This window comes from Sapajus apella, unplaced genomic scaffold (assembly GCF_009761245.1).
Source record: "Sapajus apella isolate SASKATOON/1434 unplaced genomic scaffold, GSC_monkey_1.0 scaffold109, whole genome shotgun sequence".
Lineage (NCBI taxonomy): Eukaryota > Metazoa > Chordata > Mammalia > Primates > Cebidae > Sapajus > Sapajus apella.
Genome location: NW_022437049.1, coordinates 5,101,249 through 5,121,024, shown reverse-complemented (window position 1 = coordinate 5,121,024; position 19,776 = coordinate 5,101,249).

The window sequence follows — 19,776 nt, the reverse complement described above, 5'->3', positions numbered from 1 at the left end:
GATCTGTCATACAATGTCAGTATAACTCAGTTGGTAGGGGGCACTTAGCAACATGATGGAGAAACAGGAAAAAGAGAAGAGTATGGAACTAATATACTTTGAGTAAATATCATTCTGCAAGTACCAGAAAATACCTTATCTACTTACATCTTATGCCAGCTCCAAAAGATAAATGGAATAACTTTAACAGAGGAAAACATGATTCCCAAGTTCACATTACATGGAAGGAGTCAAATTTACATGCTAGTCTTTTTAGCTTCCCTGCCTCTCCCCTTTCCATACCATGTGGGGTTCTGAATGACGGAGGGATGGATGCAGCAAACCACCAAGGCACGTGTATACCTACATAACAAACCTGCACATTCTGCACATGTACCTCAGAACTTAAAGTATAATAAGAAATAAAATTAAAAAAGAAAGCTGTCTTGAATATGTCAAAAGAAAAACAGACAAAAACATGTAGTTTTCCACTTTATATCTCCCAGATAATAGAAAAATGTTAATGTAGTTGCAAACATTTAGAATTGAGTACTTTCCTGATAGATGAAAAGAAACCAGAATCAAGAGTTTCAGAATTAGGAGTGCGGTAATACTTCAAATCCCACAAAATCTGGACCTCATTTACTCAGGACAATAGACTGGACCAAGAAGGTACTCTCTATTTGGTTTATAAAGCCTAGCCCTAATTTTTATCCATAAACTTTGATTAAGAGCCTATTATGTGTATGACATTATACATTCCAGTTAAAAAATATTCTGTCCCATTGTCAAATCACCAATCTGGTCACATGACTGGTTTTTACTTGTAAAAATGTTGTGCTTATTCCTATGTGCTCCTGTGAATAATACTTAGATTTAGCCCTTGATAGAGCTCAGAATCTATTGCAAAATTGCTCAAAATATACTCTACCCACTTGTATCAGAATTGTCTGGTGGTGCATGATTTTTAAATATCTTGGTGGCATCCTCCTGAATTGTAATTTTTTAGAATGTTCCTTGGAAGCTTTCATGTTTAAGACAAAGAAGAAGGTTTGGAAAACATTGTGGGCTCTGGCAAGATCTCTTGTCCACAGAGAAAAGAGAAGTCAATGAAGAAGGCTTTTCCATTGGGAAGCATATTGGGCAGGTTAATCTGGTGACACAAAGAAAGAAGATTATAGTTTTCCTTATTCCATTTTTGGAAGTAATGAGTCTCTTTTCCAGTTTTGGAAGAATGGCTGAATGTTTAAGTTACTGTTTCTTTCTTCAAAAAGTATTGCCACAATGAAAAAAGAAATTATATATGTTATCAAGTACGGAGGAATGTGGTTGGGATACTAGTTACTATTCTGCTCTCAGGAATCAATGCAAAGCACACACTATCTTTAGGCCTCAGCTTTTTACCCTGTGACATGAGACAATTGGACTACATAATCACCCACATTTCATGAAAAAGAGAAACATATGCAATTCCCTGTTATATCACTTCGGCTTTTTAAAGCCACCAGGTTAGAATCAGGACTTGAGTGGAAAGCTGCATTTCTCAGGAAGGTGGTGTCTTAAAACCCTAACCCAGACTCTGACAGACAGGAGGGTTCTTCCATCAATATCATGAAATAACTTGCAAATCACCTTCATGTCAATTAGATTTTCCCAACTCTAGACGCCCTTGGCATCACCTTCATCTTATACCTATGGAATAAAAAGTGAGTACTGATGCATAAATACCTTTTCCAATCATGTAGGGTTTTATAGAGTTAGAAAAAGAGCTCTGGGTTGGTGGGGCAATAAATAACACTAGGTCTAGAAGCATTAATCCAGGAATTACAGATACTGGTTACTCCAGTGATAGAAATAAGAATGGGCTAAGGGAAACTGGAATATCATCAAAAAATTATATTATTTTATTGAGTCAGGGACCAAGAAATATCCATATGTAATCATGACCTAGCCACTCTAACTTTAGACAAATACAACAACAACAAATTCCCAGTAAACAAAGATACAGAAAGACACAGCAAGTCCTGATTATTAGGTTGTATCACAAATATCATTGCAGAACTATTGTGAATTGTTCAGGAGTCCTTGGACAATTTCTTTATTTAAGTGTGTCTTGTATGATTTGATGCAAATATTTATAATGCAATCAAAGAAAAAGAATTAAACCAGAAAGACAGCCAGAATAAATACATCCATGCCATTGACCATGCTGCCACCCAACCCCCCAAGACCCCAATACAGAGCTGGTGAAGTCTAACAACTCTAGGCCTTCTCAGAAAGGATTAAAATTACAGTTTGCACTGCCACTTGGATGGAAGGAGGATCTAAGGAGGGAGAGCACTAGAGACCAAGAGTTAGAAAGAGACAGAGAGGAAATACAAGAGAACCAAATAAGAGCTGTAGCTGCTGGTAAAACTCCATGAAGTAAAGAAAAATCAAAGTCATAATTGTGGCCCTTATGACTCTATCTACTTGTGACTGAAAATTATACTCTTCAATTTGTGATTTTTTTATAGGTTAACCCCAAAACTTGAAAATCCAAAAAACAATACTTAACTTATTGAGACTAAACACATAATTTTAAGGTTTGAAAAAATAATATTTTTCTCCTCCATGGACAAAATTTATACTTCCCCTTTTAAACAAAATTTATACTTCTCCTTTCCCCTTCAAATGTATTCATAAAATTGAATAAATTTTATTACCTAGAAGATTTCCTCAACTATATCTTCTAAGGTTTATATGATTTTTTTAAATATGCTTATTTACAATTTCCAGGAGCTCCTTATTTTTTTCCAACTGATTTTTTCTTGTTTATTTTTCAACCATAATAGTGTTATAGGAAATAGCAAAGACAGCACAGAGTGCACCTGGTATCCCCACCTAGTTTCCACCATTGGTTACATCTTATGTAACTATGGTACATCATCAAATTTTTCCTTTTAGCATAGGCATCTTCTTGCTTTTTGACTGTGATATATTCCTCAATCATCCTGAAGATACTAATTAGAATCGCTTTATTTTTTTTATTTACTTCCTTTTGTCCTCCAATGTGTCTGCCTCCTCTAGTGTTACTTTGCTCAGTCTTGACGTTCTCTTTCAATATGCAAGTTTCCTAAAAAATCTGGTGATCCTCCATTGTTCATTTATATACTAAACAATTACTGATGGAGTTCTCTGTGCATCAGCAAGGCCAATTAATTGACAACTTTGATTGGGAGCAAGGTTGCGAAGTAGCTATGATGTTGGGAAAACTCTAAATGCCAGGTTGGGGAGAACTTTATCTTGTAGGCCTGTTTCCTAACAAATTGGCCTTTTGTACCCTAACACCATTTTTTAGAAGAGGAGTATCTGCTTCCCCATCTACTCCAGGATCCAAAGCTAGAGCTGGATAACCTAATCTCAGGCATAGGAAAATGGAGAAAAAGTGGCCAACTTCTCCTTTGATAAGCATTCCCAATTATAAACTCCTTCTCACCTTTCTTCTCTTTTAGATCATGTATCTAACACACAAGCATCTCTTCCGAAATCTTTGATAGCCTTTCTGCATATCTAAACAAGAGAAGAAATCTCTAATGAAAATAGTACAAATGAAAGCCTTTCGGATAATTTTAAATTTTTCTAGAAACTGCATTTTAAAAGTTTTATAAGTTGAGATGGATTTTAATAAAATTTTATTCTGCCAAAATATTTGAAAAATCATTTCAACATGCAATCAGTATAAAAACTGTTGAGATAATTTACATTTTTATACTAAATCTTTAAAATCTGGTATGTATTTTTTTAATACTTGAAGCACATTTCAATTTGTACCAGCCACATTTCAGGGCTCGATGGCCTATGTGGGGAGCAGCTGCCATTTTGGACAGTACATCTCTTCTTGTGGCTCTAACCACTCTTATTTCTTTTATTATTATTGCTTACATAGTTTTAATCTTCCAGAAATTGTATGAAATTTTTAATTCACAGATTCTCACCCTTCTATTTTCATAACTATTGTGGATTTCAGCTGTTTTGGAAATTTAATTTCATTTTAGTATGGCATCAGGAGGAAAAAATAGTAAATCTGTAAAGTCTGCTGTTGTCCAAAACGTCCAGCAGGAGGAACTCAAATAGGTAGGTTTTATGAGTATGAAATAAACAATAATAACAACAAAGTATAGCTCCTGATGTCCTCTCCCCTCTTATTCTATATGCCTCAGGGATTTATATTCCTGCTCAATTATTTTGGTCCACTAGTATTTGATTATTCTGTATTGTTGTTTTCCTTGCAATTTAGCAATAGTTAATATTTGGTTCCCAGTTACAATGATTAAGAACTCTTCTTAGGTTTCATAGGTATTATCTCATTTAATCCTCTCAATAACCTTATGAAGTGAGTGCTATAATCACCACATTTTACATATGAGGAAACTGAAATAAGAGAGGCTAAGTAATCTTCCCAAAATCACACAGACTGTGTATGATTCCCTATCCTATGCTTCTTCAAGAGCTTGAAATGCTCTCGAATTGGACCACTTGGGGTTGACTCCTTTCCTCTCACTAATATGTGAACTTGAGATTATCACATATCTTTTCTGTGCTTTGTTTTTTTTTTGTTTGTTTGTTTGTTTTTTGTTTTTTTTGGTCAGGGTAATGAGGATAATGTTTTCACCTACCTCACAGAAATGTGGTGGCGATCACATGTGATATGTGTTAATACATGTCAATGCTGTTCACCATGGTGTTTTCCATACATAGTTGAAGAGAGAGATGATAATTCTAGTCATCATAGGACCAGATATATGCTTCTGGGTATCCTCAGTACTGTGTACAGACCCGCATCTCTGCCAAATACCTGTCTAACCTCCAGATTTGGACTCTGTCTGAATATTTACCAATACTCACATAGCTACTGTCTCTCTTACATGTTTTTTGGAAGCACAGTTTTATTCAAACCCTTGCATGGCTTTTTACAGACTATTCTTCAGTATTGAAAACCTGGCTACCTTTTCTCTTTTTTTCCTTTAAATCTAAATAAACTCCAGACTATCCATCTCTGGTTTGTGTTTGTAGAGCACCTCTGTTAATCAAGCCTAGTTATGACATTGTAAGTCGTCTGAGCCAGTGGCCCTATGAAGAATAAGTCAAAAAATGTAGCTTGAGTTCAGTTGAGCTTACATTTGTTATTAGAAAAATAATGTAGAAACAAATGGCTTTATTTGAGGAACAGACACTTTTCAAATAATAATTAAGATTTTGTGTCTTAAATCTAGGTTTAATTACCAGACTAAAATAGTTCATAACAAGGACATCTTTAGAACTTTTTAACAATAAAAAATAATTCATATAACTGTAGTATCAGAAATGACAAAGTACCTGATTTAAAACCTGCTATTTGCCAAACTACACTTGGAATAGATGGTATTTGCACTAAGATATAGTTGATGTCTTGGTCTCTTGGAAAGCTCAGCTTTGGCACAAAGGAGGAGCCACCATTCCTCTAGTAAGTAATGGGCTATGACCATGCTAAATGTATCCCTTCAATTGAAAGCCTCTGAAATGAAGGGTAGAAAACTGATTTGAAATGGTTTGGGAGCTTAATTCTGTTACTGAGAATGAAAATTGATAAACAACATTCGGTGACCTGCTGGAACAAATAGATTCTTGATTCAGCAGGAATCCAGCTGCTATTATGTTCCAGGTGAACAAGCATTACTTAAATAAATAAATCCCTTCTTTTTTCTATACTTGCTTTTCAGGTTTGCTGCATTTATTAAGTTAGAGGCAAATCCAGGCTGGAGAGGCAGAGAATATCCCTCTGGGAGATGCTATAGAATTAGTAGGCTAGATAGAAAGGTCATGGAGCTCCAGAGAGTGGAAGGGTTGTGTTTAGCAGGTTTTTCATAACTGAGCCTGCTATTAACATAGTGGTATTTTGAATTTATAAAGCATCTTGCAGCCTTGGGCTTCAATGTGTACTGCAAACATTAATTAATCTTTATAACATCCCTCATAATATGAGGAGATGCTGTCCATATCTCTCAGATGGTATAACCTGGAACCAGAGAGTTAAGCCAGGAGACAAAGGACAGACAAGTCAGTCAGTTGTAAATCTGAAGACAGGACTGCAGGGCTTACGTATCCCCAGCCCCAGGGAAGAAAGTGTGATCTTGTGGATTTTAGGAAGTAAGCAGAAAGAAAAAGAAAACCTTTCATGAGGCTTATGAAAAGAAAAGGAGGGAATCAACCGTGGAGGAGTGGGTAAAAATCTACGTGCTTGAGAAGCCAACTCTTGCTCCATGAGAGTTTCTGCCAAATATTAAGAAACATAATCTATTTTATGAATGCAGAAAAAAAGGCATCCCATCCCAAGGTAAAATTAAAATTAAAGAAGTCTAATGCTTCCCAAATGTATTGTACTGAAATAAATACTATTTAGTAGTCTTACGTAAGAAATTCATTTCTCATTCCTGTTGTAAAATCAGAATTCAAATATCTGCTTTTTATTTAAAATTCTTCTTCTGGAATAAAAAAAAGGGAGTGAAAACTTTCATCCAAAAGGAGTGGGAGATGTCACTTATTGAAAAGGCAGATTTCAGGCATATTTGACAAATGACAGCAGTGACATTTTCAGAATCACAAAAGCCGGAGCAGTGTGCTCACTCGCCTTCTGAGGTGAAATCTCTCCGAGTTGCAAATAGGATTATAAATAAAGTGCTGTTCAAAGACCAATCACAAAACCATTTTCCATAAGAAACTTAAAATAGAAGAAAAATATCACATTTATGTTTGCATGATACATTTTACTACCTGCCACTTTAATCGCCAGAAGAGTCAAGCTTAACAATAATATCAAAGACAGGTTTATCATCAAGGTCCACATCTTCTATTTTCCTCTTACTAACAACCTAACACAAATGCCAGACACAGAAGTTATTCCTGGTGCAACATATCATTTAATTCCCTCTGACAGGTTCAATATTCTTTGAAACTGTAAATTCATTCATTAGATTGAAGAGGCTTATTAAACTGTGATATATTATTTTTGTTTGTTTGTTTGTTAGGACAGACACTATCTCTTTGATGTATAGTACATTGATAAGAGTGCTCCTGTTTGCATTAATAGAGAAAAAAATATAGATGACAGCCAAAATATTAAGTGCTTTGTCTTATGTTCTTCTGATGGAAACCAATGAAATCAGTACCATAAATTAAGCAGCAGCAGAACAGGTTATGAACACTGGTGTGGAATAGGAAATTAAAGGTTTACAGATGTATACTTTACCACAACACAAGTTAAAAAATTTGAAATTCATTCCTAGTTTTCTTAGAAAATATAGCTCTCATCTGGATCTCCTGATCTTTTCTCTTATTGACATTCACCTGCGGGTGAAAGCTTTCCAAGACTGTCTTACCAGTGCAAGGACAGACAGATATGCGTTAGAAAATATTGCATGCATACAAAAGCTACAAAGATAGCATTAGAAACAAAGAGAATGGGATTAATCAGCAGTCATGACACTTCTGAAAGGTGCCGTACCAAGCTAAGAAATCTTCAGAAGGTCACACAACTCCTAAGAAGAAGATCTAATAGTTGATCCAAACATGTGCAATCCCAAAGCCCACACTCTGTCCACAACAACGTAAAGTCTTTCTAAGCACATTGGTGATGACTTGTTAATTATTTGTAGCCAGCCTGGGTCAGAGATGAATGTTACATAACTTACAAGTATACCAACATTACAGGAAGATTAAATAAAATTTAAATAAAAGCAAAATGAAATAGGAAAATAAGAATGGAAAAATAAGAGAATCTCAAATCACTTTAGGACACACCGTTCTCTTTGAGGATGAGTCTCAAACCTGGCTGTGACTTTTCTAGTGATGAGTAAGAAAGCATACACATATTGGTCTCTATATTCTGTTTATAAAAGCCAACCAGTTATTCAGAAAAATTAGAGCTCTTCTCTACACCCAGTTTGATTCTTCCCCCTGTTCTAAGTTCTCATACAAGTGCGTATTTTAATAAACAGCATCCTTAACCAAATCCTTTCCAGATAACATGGTATCAAATTTAACTAGGCTCTCTTGCCCTAAAGTTACATTTATGGTGTGACATTAAAACACAAGTCAATAAAAGCAACTCTAAGGAGAGGATTTTGGAGATTGAGAAAGGAAGGGTGCAAAACATTTACTTCAAGTACGTGATTTCTTAATTGTCTGGTATAATTCAGGGCTAGATGTTAAAGTATACAGAAGACTAGATGTACTGTGCTCTCCCCAGGTTCCCCTGCAAAAAAATCCTAAATAAATATTCCTTTTCTTCATTGTGCTTTAAATGTATTCAGCAGAGTGAATTGAAAATGATAATCCTCAGTAAATGATTAAAGATCAGTGATGCTTTGTGGCGAGTTAATTGTGAAGCTACATGTTTCAACAAGCACAGTCAGAGGAGGGTCCAACTCTGTGTTAACGAATTTAAAATAATCTTGTTAAATAAAATTGCATTATCTGGAATTAGGACATTATGAGGATTAATACGTAGTCTGGGTTAGTTCTGCCAAATAGTTATCATACAGCAGGGGCCTGAAGGAATAGGATGCAGGATATACACACTTAAAAAAAATCTGGAAATATTTTTCATCTCTGTATCTCCCAGTGCCTATGATCATGGTAAAAGAACAGGTTTCAGTGAAAGTTTGCAATATTCTTTTGTATGATTCTAGGGAGATCTCTAGAGAGAGATTGGAATTTAGGGTCACCACAGGGGCATTTTCTATCCCTTGACTTGAAAAGCAGGGTTTAAGACAGGCAGTACCATTCTTAGACCAAATAAGCAGAGGTCTCTACCCTGGATCCCATACCTTAGAGGGCCCTACATTTTGAAGAGCCTTTGATAAAATTATCTCTCTCCACCTTGTGGCTTGGGACAAGCTGAAGCCAGCAGTGACAACTAAAGTAAGTTATCCAGCTCACATTCTTCTCATTTGGAGTCTCCCTGAAGCTGTGAACTTGCTGTGCATTGGGTCAATCACATGCTCCAAGATTTGTGCTTTCATGGTAAGACCAAAGCCCTGTGATTGAGCTGCAGTTTTAGGACAGTAAGAACATCATTTCACCTGAATGACACAGAGTTTCTTTTGGGTGATTGTGTGAGACTGAGCTGCCAGAATGGTGCTAACACTTTGATTTGGAATGACTCTCACTCACTCTGGACCCTGCACTAGTTCAGGACTCTGGGCTACCCACCACAGATCCTTGTGTAGGTCTGTGAGCCTGTTCTTAGCCTTCAGTATTCCAACATTAGGACTGCCTCTGACCTTAGGACTTGAAGGACATGAAAGTGGTAGGATGAGAGTGGTGGCAGGGTTTTCTTATGGTGGCAGTGCTACCTCTGCTACTGGCAATTTTAAATTTTTTAGTGTGAAAGTTGAACAATCTATCTTCCAGGGAAGCCTTCTCATGTCCTCTGTAGGCTTTTTGCCTTGATTGAGAAAGACTCCATAAAACAGTCATGTTCATCTCTTCTGAGGGTTTTTCAGACTGTGGCTTCACAAACAACTGGCACTTTTAATCCGTATCCTTTCTCAACATGGTGACATTGTGCATTCTTGACTTTTACACTCTGGCTGGAGGAGGGATGTTTCTTCCCTGTGCAAATGAGAATGCCTTTCTCACTCTGCACAAAAGGCCATTGCCTCTCTTCCTATGGATGGAAGTATATGGAAGGCAGAGGTACACTCAGTACTGAAACATTACATTCTAGGTGTAGTGGCAATGGCCTAAAAAGTCCAAAGGAAGACATGACTGGAAGATATGTTGTTCAACCTTTACACTAAAACATTCTGAACAGTTAAATTAGTATGTTCAGAAAGTTAACGATTGTTCACATTTCCTGCAAACTTTAGGTAAGACATTCATTTGAGCTCATCATCAAGAAAGCCAAGGAATCTTTGGGAGAGTCACTGGAAGCTAGTATTCGTGGGTTGCTCAATGAATGATGCAGCAGTGAATGGTAGTAGGGAAATACAAAATAAGAACATATATATTGATTCAATAAAACAAGTTCTAAGGAGCTATGGCATTGTGAATAATAATGGCATTGCTAACTGTGTCTCACAGTGAAAGACTCAAAATTAACCAGGAATGACGCATAGATCATCCAGTCAGAAAACAATAAGGAACCATTGGATTTGAACTACACTTTAGATTAAATGTACCTAACAAATAGATCCAGAAAATTCCATCTAACTTCTGCAAAACTTTCTTCTAAAGCACATGCAAACATTCTCCAGAATAGATCATATTTTAGGGCACAAAACAAGTCTTAGCAAATCTCAGAAAATTAAAATCGTATAAAGTATCTTGTCTGAACGTAATGGTGTGAAACTAGAAATCAATAAGAGGAGGAAAGTTGGAAAATTCACAAATATGTGGAAATTCAAAAATATACCCCTGAAAAACCAATAAAGAAGAAATTATAAAAGTCTTTGGACAAGCAAAAATAGAAACACATCTTACCAACATTTAAGAGATAAAGCAAAAGCAGTTTCAAGAGAGAAGCTTATAGTGATAAACATCTACATTAAGAACAAAGAAAGATATGAAAATAAACGATCTAACTTTACACCTCAAGGAACTAGAAAAGAAGAATAAACCAAGCCCAAAGTTAGGAGAAGAAAGAGAATTACAAAGATTAAAGCAGAAATAAATAATATAGGGACTGGAGAATAATAGATCAATGAAATTAAGAACTGGGTTTAAAAAAAAAAGGTTAACAAAACTGACAAGCCTTTTATCTAGACTAAGAAGAGAGAGAAAAGACATGCATTAGGATTATCATATAAACAGAAAAGTAGATATGTAAGAAGGACTTTATTATAGGAATTGGCTCACGTGGTTATGAAGCCTAAGAAGTAGCATGACACGCCATCTGCAAGCTGGAGAACCATGAAAGCCAAAGGGATAATTCAGTCTGAGTCTGAAGACCTGAGAACCAGGGGTGCCAATAGGGTCACTCTCTGTTAGAGTCCCAAAGCCTGAGAACAAGGAGCTGTGATGTTTAAGGGCAGGAGAGGATGAATGTCACAGATGCAGAACAGAGAGAACAAGTATGTTCTTAATCTGCCTTTTTTGTTCTATTTGGGCTTTCAACAGATTTTAAAATGCCCACTAACATTGTCGAGGGTGGTCTTCTTTACTCAAGTCTACTGACTCAAATGCTAATCTTTTCCAGACACCCTCACATACACACACAATAACTGAGAAAAAGCAATTTTAAAATTCATATGGTACCAAAAAAGACCATAAAGAGCTAAAGCAATCTTAAGATAGAATAATAAAGTCTGAGATATTACATTTCCTGATTTCAAATTATATTACAAAGCTATAGTAATCAAAATAGTATATTTCTGTCAAGAAGAACAGACACAAAGGCCAATGAAATAGAATAAGAAGCCCAGAAATAAGCCTGTATGTATATGACCAACTAGCCTTTGACAAAGGTGTTAAAAGTACACAATGGATAAAGGACATCTCTTCAACAAATGGTGTTGGGACAACTGGATATTCACATGAATAAGAATGAAATTGGACCTTTAACAAAAGAAACAATCAACAAAAAGAAAAGGCAACGTATGGATTGGGAAAAAATATTTACAAACCATATATCCAAAAAGAAGTTAATATTCAAAATATATGTGAAGAACTCATAAAACTCAATAGCAAAACAAAAACAAGCAAATAACCCAATTGAAAATGGGCTGAGAATCTGAATAGACACTTCTTCCAAGAAGACATACACATGGCCAATAGGTACATGAAAAGGTTCTCAGCATCATTAATAATCAGGGGAATGCAAATCAAAACTACAATGAGGTAACATCTCACACCTCTTATAATAGCGATTACAAAAAACCCAGAGGATAACAAGTGTTGGTGAGGATGTGATAAAAAGAGAAGACTTAGACACTGTTGATGGGAATGTAAACTGGTACAGCTATATGAAGGTTCCTCAAGAAAAATGAAAAATAGAACTATCACATGATTCATGAATTCTTCTTTGTATCTATCCAGAAGAAAGCACACCCAGGCTCATTGCAGCATTATTCCCAGCAGCCAAGATATTAAACAACCTAAGTGTCACTGTTGGGATAAAAGCATAAAGAAAATGTGCTACATATACAAACACACAATGGAATATTATTCAGCCTTTAAAAAGAAGGAAATTCTGTTGTTTACAATAACATGTATTAACCTGCAAAATGTTTTGCTAAGTGAAATAACCCAGACACAGAAACATATGCTGCATGATATCACTTACGTGTGGAGTCTAAAAAAGTTAAATTCATATAAAAAGGCAATAAGATGATAGTTACCAGGGGCTGGTGGGGAGGAAAAACAGGTAGATGTTGGATAGATACAAACAGTTAGTTATAAGGTGAATATATTCTGGAGACCAAAGTTACCACACGGTGACTATATTAGTAGTAATGTACCGTATACTAACATTTTGCGTCTGCTTGTTTGTCTATGACCCTATATCTAGGAATAATTTTTACATTCCTAAAGGGTTGTAACTAAATAAATAAACAATATGTAATAAAGACATGGCTTTATACAACTCACAAAGCCTAAATTATTTACTATCACATCCTTGAAAGAAAAGGTCTGCCAATTGCAGTTCTAAGTCATCATCAATGAACCTCTTGCTCATATCGGCTCTTAATATTGTAATACTACTTTTAAAGTGTACTGCTTAGAACAGTTTTAGGGTTACAGGAAAATTGTAAAGATAGTACAGAAAGCTCCCATATACCTCCCACCCAGTTTTCCTATTATCAACATCTTATATTTTTAGTATATGCATTACAATTAATGAGCCAATATTGATACATAATTGTTTACTAAAGCCACACTTGATTAAGATTTTCTGGCCAGGCGTGGTGCCTCACGCCTGTAATCCCAGTGCTTTGGGAGGCCAAGGTGGGGGGATCACTTCTGGCTAGGAATTCGAGACTAGACTGGCCAACACGGTAAAAACCTGTCTCCTACTAAAAATACAAAAATTAGCCGGATGTGGTGGCATGTGCCTGTAGTACCAGCTAGTTGGGAGGCTGACGAAGGAGAATCATTTGAACCTAGGAAGTGGAGGTTGTAGTGAGCCAAGATTGTACCACTGCACTCCAGCCTGGGAGACAGAGCAAGACTCTATCTCAAAAAAACAAACAAACAAACAAACAAACAAACAAAACAGAAATTTGAAGAGAGAAGCCATATATAAAATTTTCCCACCTAACAATTTTATAGAAAACCATTTCTGCTCCAGAGACCAATTCAGCCATATCAGAAGTTCTTTAAATTTTTGGCTCCTAGCTGTCTTGGTTTGCTGATAACATGCAGGATACAAAAAATATTACACAATTCCATATTGCATATTATTCATCTGATTATGTGAGGTAGCTAACTGAAAGGTAGTTTCAGAATTTTAAATATAGCTATTTTTATAAAGAACAATTTGAATGTATCTAGGAAATTATACCATCATGCATCGCAACAAGTAGGGATGTTTGCTAACATTGCCATACAAGTATTTTACTCACCATTCAAAGTGTAGCCTGACATTAAAAAAAAAAAAATTCCCAAGACTTTTGTAAAAATATTTCTATACTACACCTATAATTTGTCATCTTCTTGCTTTTTGGAAATAAAAATGATACTTTGGCAAAAAAAAATTAAGTGAAAGTAAGATCAAAACTTATATTTTTACCCTAAAATAGAGAATAGCATTAGTAGGGACATAACAAAATACATTTACTGTTATATGGACATTAGAGGAATTAATATTAATGGTTTGAATTTTTTTACAAAATAATAATATAAAACAATGGTAGAATTTTGATCTAAAACATGTTTATACCTATTGTCTAATAGGATCATTAAATGCTTCAGTGAGGAAGAAAGATAAATTTTTCCCCATTTCAAAGATGTAAATTCTAAAACACTGTAAAGTTTAGTAACTGGCAGAAATCAGAATGTAAGGCCGGGTGCGGTGGCTCACGCCTGTAATCCCAAAACTTTGGGTGGCTGACGTGGGTGGCTCACCTGAGGTCAGGAGTTCCAGATGAATCTAACATGCTGAAACTGTCTCTACGAAAACCACAAAAATTAGCTGGGCATGGTGGTGGATGCCTGTAATCCCAGCTACTCAGGAGGCTGAAACAGAGGCAGTGAGAACTGCTTGAACCCCAGAGGCGGAGGTTGCAGTGAACAGAGATCGTGCCACCGCACTCCTGCCTGGGCAACAGAGTGAGACTCCATCTCAAAAAAAGAAAAAAATTGTTAGAATATAGTTAAATGATTACTAGCTAACTTTGCTGGTTCAGACTTTTTTCTTTTTCCTGCTACAAAGTGGGCAGATTTTCACAAAGAAGACCAGGTCAATTTTAAGTAAAATAAAGGAGCTATGGTTTTATTATACTTCCAAGTTGCAGTATAAATAAATGCGCAACCCTGTTACACTCCTGACATTATAATATTTACATTGGCCTCCTTTAATTCACTCTTCATCCTATAACTAGAATGATCCTTGCAAAATGCAAAGTTCATCCTGTGACCCTCAAATTCTATAATGCTTAAACCTTTCTGTTTTCCCGCTGCTCTTAGGATATTGGTTTGTCTTTAAATAGCTTCAAGTCCTACAATCCCCAAATCTGTATCTATTTCTACCCCCTCATCCTATACCACTCTACTCCCAGCTGTCTCTTCTCCAGTTATATTCATCTTCTTTCACATACCTACAATTCTCTAACTTTAGTTTGTATGAAAATCACTTAGCAGTCTGGTTAAATACATAGAGCAAGTCTGGAGTAAGGTCTGAAATGTATTTCTAGTATGTTACCCAGTGATGCTCACGGTGCTGGTCTGGGAGCCACACTTTGAGAACCACTGACTTGTACTTCCTACATTTCTTCCTGCTACAATTGTTGCAAATTCTCTTCCCAAATGTTCTGTTCCTTGATCTAAAAAAATTTTAATAGTACTTGTAATTTGATCATTGAAGACAGGACCCTCCAATAATCAGTTAATTAATAAATTTTCGCTATGTGCAAGGAACATATTTATATTCACCAGAAACAAGTGTTGTGAGATCAAAATTATTCTTCTCATTGGTTTACAAGGATCCAATTAATTAGCTAATTTGCAAGTGCAATGCCATTTTCTCATTTATATACAAATGAATCATAAATCACTATTTTCATAAAGAGAAATAAAGGAAATTCAAGATTCTTGGTTAATATTTCTTACATAAATTCAGGAACAAATATCCTAAGCTCACAATATTAGTTTTTGAAATAGGTTAAATATAACTTTGTGGTTATTTCAGATGGACACTGTATAAGCTTCCTGGAGAATTTATCAGTTCTCCCTGTGTTTGCCCACACGGCTTCCTTCTGCAGTTGCATTGTAGTCAAGGTTAAGATTCCGCTAACTACTTGTCTTTCTGAGTAGGATCAGTATGATTCTAATCTGAATTTGTAACTCCTATTGATATCCTAACCCTATGAGGCCAAAATGATAGTCATGATAGCTACTGTTCAATGAGCTCTGACCACATGCCAGACACAGTGCTAGGTCACTAGCACCTCAAGGTATATTGCTTTCAGGGTTTCACTCACAATGTCCTTTGGATATTGGCCCAATTTCATCTAACTACAAAGACTCTTAAATGCTATGCTACACTCTAGCCTTATCCAATTTGAAATACTGTACATGCATTGCCTCATATGAACCTTACAACAATTCTGATGAGTAATCAATGCAGACATTTTTATCTCCATTTCATGATGAGGGCAGCAAGGCTTGGAGAGGTTAAGAAGCAGAACTGGAATCAGAAATCGGGACTTCTGAACAGTAGTGTGGTTCAACATGGTAAGATTTTCTAGCATGATACAATGAAGCCATGTGGCATGGCTCTCAGTGTAGGTGATGCTATATTAAAAACTCACTTTATTAAGGGGTTCATTTTCTGGAATTACCTATGTGCTTAACTAATGAGACTGATTTCTAGTAATACATTGAGAACTTCTACATTTAAACTTTCTACACTGAGACTTTGAAGAGCCCAAATAGCAAATCCAGAAGAGTTTCAAAATATGTAAAACAATAATAAATTATTGAGGTAACTGAATTACCTTTTATATTAGTTATGAAAGCATAAGCTAGTATAACAAAACTCCAAAATCTCAGCGGCTGAACACAAAATCAGTTTATTAATTCCTACACAACACATGATCACAGGCATTTCTGGTCAACAGGTGGCTCCTCCACAGGGGTGATTCAAGGACACAGTTTCTTCCATCCTGTAGCCCTGGTATCCTTGGAATCTCACAGTCCTCTGTATATAATCCACTTTCTGTTACTCAGCCTCGTTCTGAATTTGATACACATTCCTTGCACTCACACTCCATTTGTAGAAACTTGTTAGGAGTGAAAAAGTCTGAGAAATGTATTAGGTCAGTGCCATTATTTTTAATGGCAAAAACTGCAATTATGCTGGCACCAACCTAATAGTTCTTGCCTGAGCAGTTACCAGCAACAGCTCTCAGTATGGAGGGAGGGGACATGGTGGCAGTTTTAGAGTGTCTCTACCACACTTCCAACCCAACTGCTTTAGGGAAGATAATCAGCATTGGGATGTCCAAGTTCGGTTTCAGCCCTATTAATTTCTAGTCACACTAGGTCAGATATGTTGCTGTCTCAAATGTTCAGTTTAAATGACAAGCCAAAATGTTATATCATCAGTAATTCAATACAGGAGCTATTGCTAAATTATAAATATAGATATTGTGATTACAGAATTTTCTGGGAAAAGAAAGTGGAAAGTCTTTAAAAACTCTTTGATTATTAGACTAACCCTCACATGTTTTCAGGGATTTCCACATTATCTCTAAAGCCTGCTGTTTTTTTTTTTTCATTTCCCTTACAAATAGTGAACGAAACACCAGTTTCAATGGACCTCAAGGTGGCCAGGGATGGATGCAGAGAACTTTCAGGGAGTGAACAGCAATGTGAGTCATAAAGGTGCCTTTGTAATGTAATTACATTTATAGGAATTATTTTTTGAGTGCACAATATGTATCAGGAACAGTGCTTAGTGATTTATATACACCATATGCTTTAACGTGTACTCCAGTCCTGATACGGCAGCAATACTGATCCTCATTTTGGGAACTGCTGTGCCAGGACGTGGCAAAGCCAAGCTGTAGACCAGGCTGGATGGCTGTCTCTGGAGCTCATACCCTGGACTCTGAAAGGTAGGTGTATGGACTCTGCTGAACCAATCAAGACATGCTGTGTGCACCTAGCATTTGTAAACCCTTGGCCTTTATTAAATAAAATGAAGCAAACAAAAAATACCTACTTGATTATATAATTTGGGATTTCATCCATAAGCTTCTCTAGTGTGGCAGGGAGTCCAGATATGTTTTAAATAAAAATAATGAAACATTATCAAACAGTATCCAGTATGGATGACTGATGGGAATTCAACTGCTGAGATTTAAAGGCAGGTATGGGTCAGGCATGGTGGCTCACACTGTAAATCCCAACACTTTGGGAGGCCAAGGCAGGAGGATGACTTGAGGTCAGGAGTTTGAGCCTGGCCAACATGGTGAAACCCTATCTCTACTAAAAATACAAAAATTAGCTAGGTGTGGTGGCATCCACCTGTAACCCCAGGTACTCAGGAGGCTGAGGCAGGAGAATTGCTTGAACCCGGGAGGTGGAGGCTGTGTTGAGCCGAGATCACACCACTCCACTCCAGCCTGGGTAACAGAGGCAGACTCCTCAATCAATCAATCAATCAATCAATGTACGTCTGGTGTGGGCATGATAGCTGTCATTGTTCAGTTCTCTTTTATAAACTGTGCACTGATCTCACAGCATACCCAGCCAGGTACAGCATGAAAGAAAGCTTGATTTTAGTCATTACTGGGCTCTAAAAGCAACACACTTACTATGCAAAGGAAAGACTCTTTCCGGACCAATTTCTTCCCTATCTTTGCATGTTTCATCTTGTAATTTCTCTCTTCTGATCTTTATAGCACATCACTATACCATGGCAGTTCCTATGTGTTCAGAAGAGCTTCAGTGCAATGGTTTTTTACTCTTGCCCCACATGAAAATTCACCAAGCTTTCAGCTGAGTTTCAGATGGCCTATCCCACTGACTCAAAAAATGAAGACAAAGAAAGGCATAACATGAGTGAAATTTCTACAATACAGTTTATGGTGATTGGGAAAGAAAAGATTATCCTATTTGGATGGCATGATGTCTTTGAACCTTGAAAAAGATATGTAATTCTGCTTGACTAAAACAACAGTGATTCAGGAACATAGCTACATAAAGTAAAATTTAGAAGATATGATTGCTTTATTTTATATATACATATATAAATTGGCTGTGGACATATTTTATTTATATAAAATGTTTCTGATATTTTGAAAAGAAAATATTGCTAATGATTCATTGACATGTCAGGCTTTTTATTTTTCTGATGTAAAACAATTTCCCTGAAAGGTTGAAAATCATTTGAATCAACTTATAAAATAGACGGTATTAGAACCAACCCAAATGCCCATCAACGATAGACTAGACAAAGACAATGTGGCACATATACACCATAGAATACTATGCAGCCATAAAAAATGATGAGTTCATGTCCTTTGTAGGGACTTGGATGAATCTGGAAACCATCATTCTCAGCAAACTTACACAAGAGCAGAAAACCAAACATCGCATGTTCTCACTCATAGGCCAGTGTTGAACAATGAGAACCCGTGGATTCAGGGAGAGGAGTATCACACACTGGGGACAGTTGGCGGGGGTTAGGGGAGGGACAGAGCAGGGTAGGGAGCGATAACATGGGGAGAAATGCCGGATATAGTCAAAGGGGGAATAGAGGCAGCAAACCACCTGGTGATATATGCGCCTATGCAACAAACAACCCTGCATGACCTGCACGTGTACCCCAAAACCTAAAGTAAAATAAAATAAAATAAAAAATAGACAGTAAGTGTAAAACCAGCTCAGCTAAGAGGGTGCCATGCTGGTCTTAATGAGGTGCCCATTTATGAAAAAGAATTATCATATTTACACAAATAATTTGTTTTAGTGACATTTGAAACAAGTATTAATGCAAAAACTTTATACCTATAAGTCCCATTTTACCATTTTTACCACATTTCCATGAGTTTTGACAAGCTTGACTGCCCACTCTAAGTTTTCCCCTTTCTAATAAGAAGTATTCATATTATTTATACACAACTGATTGTTGAGACTCAGAAGATTTTAAACACGAATATTGAGAATCTTTCTGCCTTATTGCTTAAGACAAATGAGCTAAGTTTGGTTACATTTATGAATTCTTCTTTTCCTTGATTTTTTTTCTAATTCTAATATGGTTTAGATATAATTTTCTTTTTTAAAGTTAACAAGCAAAATAATTAGTGCTTACTGTGTGAAAACTTTAATTCAGAATTATGTGGTACGTACCTAAAATTTGATTTCTGTTACTGAGATTATGTAAGATCTAAATGCAGAAATGGGAAAAAGCTGGTCTATTGCAAGGAAAGCTACAAGTTTCTCTTTAGATGGATTTTATTGTCAGGAAAAAATAAAATGCTCTGGAAGAAGAACCAGCTGAAGCAGAAGAGCTAAATCAGGGTTCCAAGTTGGGCAAACTTGTATCTCAAGCCAGGAGCTCAACACCCAATCATCTTAAGGTCTCAAAATATATTGCTATGAAGACATTGG